This window comes from Salvelinus namaycush, chromosome 17 (genome assembly GCF_016432855.1).
Source record: "Salvelinus namaycush isolate Seneca chromosome 17, SaNama_1.0, whole genome shotgun sequence".
Classification (NCBI taxonomy): Eukaryota; Metazoa; Chordata; class Actinopteri; order Salmoniformes; family Salmonidae; genus Salvelinus; species Salvelinus namaycush.
Window position 1 is genome coordinate 12,067,681 of NC_052323.1, and position 9,144 is coordinate 12,076,824.

Sequence of the window (9,144 nt, forward strand, 5' to 3'; positions counted from 1 at the left end):
GTTGCACCAAATTACATCACCACTGTGTGTGTGTTTATGTGTGTGTGTGTGTGTGTGTGTGTGTGTGTGTGTGTGTGTGTGTGTGTGTGTGTGTGTGTGTGTGTGTGTGTGTGTGTGTGTGTGTGTGTGTGTGTGTGTGTGTGTGAGTGAGTAGGTGAGTGAGTGAGTGAGTGAGTGAGTGAGTGAGTGAGTGAGTGAGTGAGTGAGTGAGTGAGTGAGTGAGTGAGTGAGTGAGTGAGTGAGTGAGTGAGTGAGTGAGTGAGTAAGTGAGTGAATGAGTGACTGAGTGAGTACGAGAGAGAGAGAGAAAGAGAGAGAGCGATGTGCTCACTGAAGTTCAACAGCCAGCCACCCCCTCTACTGTACGGACCAGGGAACACAGGTGTCTGAATATGTATGTGTGTGTCAGTGTGAAAATGTCAGTGTGATAATTAACACACTACGCACAATCTGTGGTGACATCTATGAGCATGTTAACTCTCCTTTAAGTCTGTCATAAACTTACTCATAGGTCTTTCAAAAAGCCTATTTTGGCATCCATTTCAGACATGAGGGAGTTTGATCCTATACTGATTAATGTAACACAAAACATTTCAGCACACAGTGTAATACACTAGCTAATTGCTCAACTGAAAATTGTGCTTGTTGATAAATACCAGCATTACAATATTGCTTACAAATCATTCCAATCTAGCTGACATGTGACTACATTATGATGATGAATCACGTTCATGATGTTAAGGGAGAAGGCCTGGTATTAGGCCATAATGAACAGTATCAGTAGCAGCAGTAGCCACCCTGGGTAAAGGCATGGACCAGGGAGCAGAGGAGCACCAGGGCCAGGGACCCATCCAAGGACCTGAGACCCAGCCCAAGGCCAGTTTTGTGGGCATGTGGGCTTGAGTGGGACCCCGCGAGGCCCGGCTAGAACACCCTCTCAGCCTTCAGTCAAGGACGCTGACACCACGGACCCTCTAAGACTGCTTTCATACGCTCCTGAGGGATACAGAGAGGAAGGAGAGGAAGGACGGGAGGAAAATACAACGTTTAGTCTACTGCACGAGTGCACACCGCACAGCCCTGCCTGGCTACAGTGCAGTACACCCCCTGACTTACAGTAAGAGGCAAAGTCGAAGCGGGGGACTTGACAGCCAAAGTCACAGCAAAGAGTGTCTTAAAGTCAACTTCTTGGATGAAGGACTAAGAGATGGCTAAAATTAAACCACCAGGCAATCTTCAGTCATGCACAAAGGACATCGTCTTTCTCCACAAGGCCACAGTTATCACAGCAAATCACTTCAAGTCAGAGAGACAGAATATATTAAAAAGGGAAGTTAAATGACTTGGTATTAATATACTGGCTATGTATTGAAATAGCCATCTAGTATCTTGTGAGGACACATATAACCTCTAATGGACCACAATACAATGACCATAAACCCATACAATATGTTGTTTTGTGCATGGCTTTAGCTTAGTTGCGATAAAAGTATACTGTGTATCCCAAGCGCTCTAATAAAAAACTAAATGTGTCGTCTCAGTTGACCCTGTTGGCTAAAGGTTGCTGGTGTTTACCAGAAGGCGGCACGGACACTCCATCACTCATTAACCCCTAGGCCCTGCTAACGAGCTCTGGCCCAGACTGGGAATCTCTCCTCATTAAGGGAACACTAACCACTGTGGGAAAGACAGGGCCAGGGAAGCGAATAATACACTCCACCTAACACCAGCCTAACACTACCCACTAGCCTCTCTTCATTCAATTAGGAGATGTGCTAAGGTCACAGTCTCTGGGGGCGGAGAAAAGAAATAGGGCTGTTTTGAATGCTTGGTTCAATACACCATCAGTGGGATCAGTGTGTGTGTGTGTGTGTGTGTGTGGGTGTGTGTGTGTTACATTTTGTTCCTACCTGTATTACGAGAGAACACTTTGTGCTAGGGTGTAAATGATTCATGAGGGCTCGGGTGAATAGAGGCCCTGAGTTAGTCACCTATTTGTAGTTAATGATAATGTCTTACTTAGATTCTCCTGCAGTCCCAGCCAGGCTACAAACCATTCTCTCTTTCTGACACCTTGACTTACTCTGGGCCCGAAGCGTCAAAGAATAACCAACATCAATACAGCCACTCTAGCTGATAAAAGGGTCTGGTTAGCTTGGGGGATAATGCCGAAACACTCTGGAGATAATGCTGAAACATTGGGGACATAAAGTAAGCCACATTGACTGAAGTGAAAGTGTCTGCTCACGGAGCGCAGTATGTAAATCCTGGACTTTCTACAGCAGAGATCAAACCGAACGGGCTCTGACATGTTAGAAATGAACCCACTCTCTCAAGTGGCATATACTTCTGTTCAGAGGTAACGTGTGTGGTGGTTAAGAGACAATGACATCTTCCCTTCTTTGATACAGTCAGGCCTATAGCCGGGGAGGAGTGGTGCAGTGCTGGGAGCTGAGAGGGAGTGGGGACTGGGGCGTGCTCTGCAAATGGACCATCTGTTGGCCTGTTATAGCTCTTGAGGAATACGACTGACCATCATTTTTTACCCCAACGCTGTATTTCTATATTGAGACCTTCCATGAAAAAAAGCATTTAGCTCATTACGGCTTTTCAAAGATGAAAAACTACAGTGCTATAAACAGTGCCTTACATATCTAATGGGGGAAATTACATTAGATTAAATGAATGGATATTTATATTACAACCTGCATGTGATGACATAATCTATTGCTTTGATTTGCAGTTAGAGGGGAGTTTTAGCTTTGTGAAGAAAGTAAAAAAGGGAATCTGATCATCCCTTCAAAGAAAAATGAGTTGGACTACAGAAGTTATTTAAGTCTGACAAGAAAAGTTTTGAATTATGGCCTGAACAGGTATTTTGGGGTCTGAACATGCTTTTTTCCCTCTCTTCTGAAAGGTTTTGGCCATTTGAATAAGGCATTTGGTTTCACTCCGCCTAGCTCCGATTGTGTGCCATCTAATATTAGTATTTGTATTAATTATCTTAAATGAACTGTCACAGCGGTTAATTAGCATTATTAATGTTGTGTGGCAACAGCGCTGAGTGGAATTTGAAAAATGTAATAACACCTCAATAGTAAAATGTCAAAAAGACATAATTACCCGAATTAATGAAACTTTGGCAGAGAAACTATCATCTTTATTATAAAGACAGAGGCAAGAAGGCAGAAGGAGAGACTCAGGCCATCTGAATGAAACACCTTAATATTCAACAATATGCAAATAAACATTTTTCAACAATATTTTTAAGAAGACTTTAAGTGGACCACTTTGTCAAGCCTCAGTCCCGTGAATCTGTCATATCTTTGTTCCAAAATGTCTTTGATAATGACTATATTAGGGCAGTTAGGCCACTAGTCAAGTGTTTGTCTGGAGTAGTGATTTCAGACTCTCTTAGAGCAAATACTGCTCTAGGCGTCTTTCTGGCATCTTTTCAGTTTTGATCTATCTTTAACATGGCAGGGCAATATTGTTAGCCGAGACAGAATCATGGCTGACTTGACCTTGACTTAACATGTCTGCTGAGGTTCCCTACATCCTGACTCCCCTGTTCTTGCAGAGTCTGTGATTAAATATTAATGTTAAGTTGCATAACAGCCAGATCTTACAGATGCATAGCGGGGCCATTTATCTGGGCACGCCTGATCAGCCACTGCAAAGACAAGAGCCGGAATGACAGGCTGAGAGTGGGACCCCCTCCAGGAAAGTTGAACTGCATAAGGACTAAGATGGTTTGGTGTGGGAGACAAAATAGTCAATGAGAATCCAATGTTAATCAGTACTAACTTTTCATCATGATGCTGTGCAAAATACTCTGGGGATGTACACAATCCAGAAATAAGACTGTCCCGATAAAGTATCTGCATATTCTCTACACAGTTACGCTGTTTGAAAGATTCAATCCTTATATTTAACTGTCTTCTCTGTTGCTCACCAGCAAAACATACTGTATGGTGGCCTTATGCGGCCAATTTCTTACCATTTCCAGTCACTGGTATGGTCTCTTCCTAGCCCATATGAAATGCCAAGTAGGGTATTTGTGGTCTATTTTCTGTTTCTCTCAATGTGACTGTCAAGGGCTGTGCTTCAGTGACAGAGGAGGTAGCGTTCACTTTCCACTGACTGTGATCTGTGATTTGCCTTATCATCCACAGCAGTTCATTATTTTTCCTTTTATTTCAATTCAGATTTCCTATCACAAAACACTGGCTCATTGTACCACGGGGGGACCCAATCACCTCCTTGCATACAACGCTCTTTCATCTAGCGGCTTAGCTTCTCTCAACCCAGCTCCATATTTTCTCTCTCTCTCTCTCTCTCTCTCTCTCTCTCTCTCTCTCTCTCTCTCTCTCTCTCTCTCTCTCTCTCTCTCTCTCTCTCTCTCTCTCTCTCTCTCTCTCTCTCTCTCTCTCTCTCTCTCTCTCTCACACACACACACTTTTCTCTCTCTCTCTCTCTCTCTCTCACATACACACTTTTCTCTCTCTCTCTCTCTCTCTCTCTCTCACACACACACACTTTTCTCTCTCTCTCTCTCTCTCTCTCTCTCTCTCTCTCACACACACACTTTTCTCTCTATCTCTCTCTCTCTCTCTCTCTCTCTCTCTCTCTCTCTCTCAATTCAATTCAATTCAATTCAATTTGCTTTATTGGCATGACGTAACAATGTACATATTGCCAAAGCTTGTTTACAATGTAAAAATGAGAATCAAAATTGTCAACGGGACAACAGTAACAACAATAACCAAGGGTCAAAATAACCATACATTCAACAATAACAATAAATATACAGTAAAGGACATGTGCAGGTTGATTGGTCTGTCAGACACTGTCCCTCAACTTATGGCAGGCAGCAATGTAGTGCGCTGCCAACCCACAGCTCTCTGCGTCCTCCCCCAACAGGACGGGTAGCCTATCCTCATCAGAGAGGTCTTTGAAACCTTGAATAAGAGTTTCAAATTTGGGGAAATGACACTCTCTAATTGTTTTATATTTTTGACATTTTGTCAGGAAATGCAGCTCCGTCTCAGGTTCTGCTATTGTGCAGTGGTTGCACAGCCTTTCCTCTACAGGGAGCCAGGTTTTCCTGTGTCTACCCTTCTCAATGGCAAGGCTGTGCTCACTGAGCCTGTACTTTGTCAAGGTTTTTCTAAAGTTTTGATCAGTAACCATGGTCAAATATTTAGCCACGGTGTACTGTCGATTTAGGGCCAGATAGCACTGCATTTTGCTCTGTGCTTGTGCTTGTGTTTCCCAATAAGCAATATAGTTTTGTTTTGACTGTGTTGTAATTTGGTTTATCCTGATTGATTGGATGTTCTGGTCCTGAGGCTTCAGTGTGTTAGTAGAACAGGTTTGTGAACTCAGCCCCAGGACCAGCTGGATGAGGGGACTCTTTTCTTTGTTCAGCTCTTGGTATTGCAGGGCTTGGTAATGATATGAGAGGGGGTCACTGTATTTTAGATGTTTCCAAAACTTAATTGCTCTTTTTTGAGTTTTTATTATTAGTGGATATTTGCCTAATTCTGCCCTGCATGCATTGTTTGTAGTTTTCCTCTGGACATGTAGGAGAATCTTACAGAACTCTGCATGCAGGGTTTCAATGGGATGTTTGTCCCATTTGATGAAATCTTGTTTTGCAAGTGGACCCCACACCTCGCTGCCATAAAGTGCAATTGGTTCAATGACATATTCAATTAGTTTTAGCCAAATTTTAATAGGTATTTCAATTTGAATTTGCTTTTTAATTGCGTAGAATGCCCTGCGTGCTTTCTCTCTCAGTTCATTCACTGCTTCATTAAGGTGTCCAGTTGAGCTTATTTTTAAACCTAAGTAATTGTAGTGTGTGCAGTGCTCTATATATTTTGTACCAATTGAGAACTTTGGTCTAATTCCCTGAGATCTGGATCTTCTCTGGAAAATCATTATTTTAGTCTTTTTGGGGTTTACTGCCAGGGCCCAGGTCTGGCAGTACTGCTCTAGCAGGTCCAGGCTCTGCTGTAGGCCATGTGCTGTGGGTGACAGCAGGCATAGGTCATCGGCGAAGAGTAGGCATTTAACCTCTGAATTATGGAGACTAACACCAGGGGCTGAGGATTTTTCTAGAATAGTGGCCAATTCGTTGATGTAAATATTGAAGAGTGCTGGGCTCAGATTACAACCCTGACGAAGGCCCCGCCCCTGGTTAAAGAATTCTGTTCTTTTCTTGCCAATTTTAATGCTGCACGTATTGCCAGTATACATTGATTTAATTATGTCATATGTTTTACCCCCTACACCACTTTCAATAACTTTGTAGAACAGTCCTGTGTGCCAAATAGAATCAAATGCTTTTTGGAAGTCGATAAAGCAAGCGTATATTTTGGTATTATTTTGGTGGACATGTTTATCTATCAGGGTGTGTAGGGTGTAAATATGATCGGTCGTGCGATGTTTTGGTATAAATCCAATTTGGCTTTTACTCAAGACATTGTGCTTATTAAGGAAGTTTAGAACTCTTACATTTATAATACTACAGAAAACCTTCCCCAGGTTACTGTTCACACAAATGCCTCTGTAATTGTTAGGGTCAAATTTGTCTCCGTTTTTAAAGATTGGGGTTATGAGTCCTTGATTCCAGATGTCAGGGAAATAACCTACACTCAGGATCAAATTAAACAGTTTTAATATAGCCAATTGAAATTTTGCACTAGTGAGTTTGAGCATCTCATTTAGGATGCCATCAGGTCCGCATGCCTTTTTAAATTTGAGAGCCTGAAGTTTCTTATAGAGCTCCTGGTCAGTAATTGGGGAGTCCAGTGGATTTTGATTGTCCTTTATAGCTCTTTCTAATCCATTCAACTTCTCATGAATTTGGCGTTGTTCTGCGTTTGTGTCAATTTGAACGGTGTTGTAGAGTGTTTTAAAATGGGTTGTCCAAATGTCACCATTTTGTATCGCTAATTCCTCTTGTTTAGATTTTTTAATTTTTTTCCAATTTTGCCTAGAAGTTGTTTGTGTTTATGGACTCCTCAATTAGCGTCAGCTGCTTTCTGTTGTACTGTGCTTTTTTGGTTCTGAGTGTACGTTTATAGAGTTTTAAAGTCTCACAGTAATGAAGGCGTAATTCACCATTATTTGGGTCTCTGTGCTTTTGGTTGGATAGTGTTCTAAGTTTTTTCCTTATAATTTTACAATCTGCATCAAACCAGTTGTCATCTGTGATCTTTTTTGTTTTGTTTTTTATCAATTTCAATTGTGCTTCTTTTGCCGTTTGCCTGAATATATAGTTGATGTTTTGTACTGCTAGATTGATGCCTTCTTTACTGTGAGTGAATGTGGTATCCAGAAAGTTATCTAAGAGTGTTTGGATATTTTGGTTCCAGGTTGCTTTCTGGTATTCTTCTGTGCTGTTTTGGGCCCATCTGTATGAATGTCTGATGTTGTACAGCTTACTGGGCTGTGAATGTGTGGTTGTTTCCATGTCTGTTCTTTTGAGGAACAATGTAATTTGGCTGTGATCAGACAGAGGTGTTAGTGGCTTGACAGTGAATGAGCTGAGAGAGAAGGGGTCAATGTCTGTGATCATATAGTCTACTGTACTGTGGCCAAGAGGTGAGCAGTAGGTGAATCTCCCCAAAGAGTCCCCCCGTAACCTACCATTGACAAAGTACAGACCCAAGCTTCTACAGAGCTGCAACAGATCCCTTCCGTTTTTGTTGACGGTGCTGTCACTGTTGTTTCTATTGGGGAGATTAAGACAGTTAGAAACATTATGGCCTGTAATAAAGCTGTCCCCTCGTGTGCTCGTTAGATCAGGTAGTGTTCCTGTGCGCGCATTTGTGTCCCCACAGATGAGCACATTTCCCTGGGCCTGGAAATGGCACGTCTCTTCCTCAAGGGTGGGGAAGATCTCCTCTGAGTAATATGGGGATTCTGAGGGGGGGATATAAATTGCGCAAAGGAACACATCTTTTTCTGTCAGTACAAGTTCTTTTTTCAGTTTTAACCAAATGTGATATTTGCCAATTTTGAGGGGATCAATTAGATGTTGTAGGTCGGATTTGTACCAAATGATCAGTCCTCCAGAGTCTCTGCCTCTATTGACAGAGCTGTGTTTTTGTGACGGCACAATTACCTCTCTGTAACCTGTGGGACAGTGAGTGACAATGTCAGCCTTACACCATGTCTCCTGCAGAATGATGACGTCAACATCTTTAAGATTTTTGTTGAACTCCAGTGCTAAACTCTTCAGTCCAAAGGTTGATGAGTTTAGGCCCTGAATGTTCCACATGCTAACTGACAGTGATTTCATGTTCCAAAAGAAAGAATAGCAGTCAGAAATACAGTAACTAACTATTAAGTTGTTAAGAGCGAGATAAACAGGATAACAGCTAACATTTTTTCTGTTATATATATAAACATTCCTATTCATTGAACAAGTACATTTTAGTACAATAGGTGTGTGTGTGTGTGTGTGTGTGTGTGTGTGTGTGTGTGTGTGTGTGTGTACATGCGTCCGTGTGTGTTTAGTGCAGTTTAGTGCAGATGTATTGGAGGAGCTGTTTAATCTCACTCAATCCCACAGGGTTCTCCTGTCCTCTGACGACCTCTGCGTAGCTGCGCTGGTCCTGCTGTTGGGCCCTGTGGAGTGGAGGGGGGCCAGGTCTGGGCCGTGGGGCTTCCTCTCTGGTCTGGTAGGGGTGGTGGTCTGGTGCGGGGTAGTAGGCTGGGCCCGGTCCGGTCTGGCTAAGCCGATGGAAGTGGTGATGGTCTGGTGGTGGGTGGGGCCTGTGGGGTGCGCTGGGTCTGGTGTGGCGTTGAAGGGGCCTGGGGCTCCTTGTTGGTGCAGTGGTCTGGTAGGGGTCTCTGGGTGGTCCTCTGTCCAGTGCGGCATGGGGTGTTTGTCTACCAAGTGCCACGTCCTTTAGAGACTTGACAAACATCCCTACTGTCTGCTTCCTCAGGTGGGAGTAGTCGTGCAGATGCTCTGGGGTGATTGTTGTGTGGTGAGCAACGTGTACGTTTGGGAGTAGGCCACACCCTCTGGTGATGTCAGCGTTGACTTTCTGAATGGTACGGTGATGGAAGTCTTTGCGGGGCAGCAGAGTGGAGATGGTGATGTGGGAGTTGGGGAACCGCTCA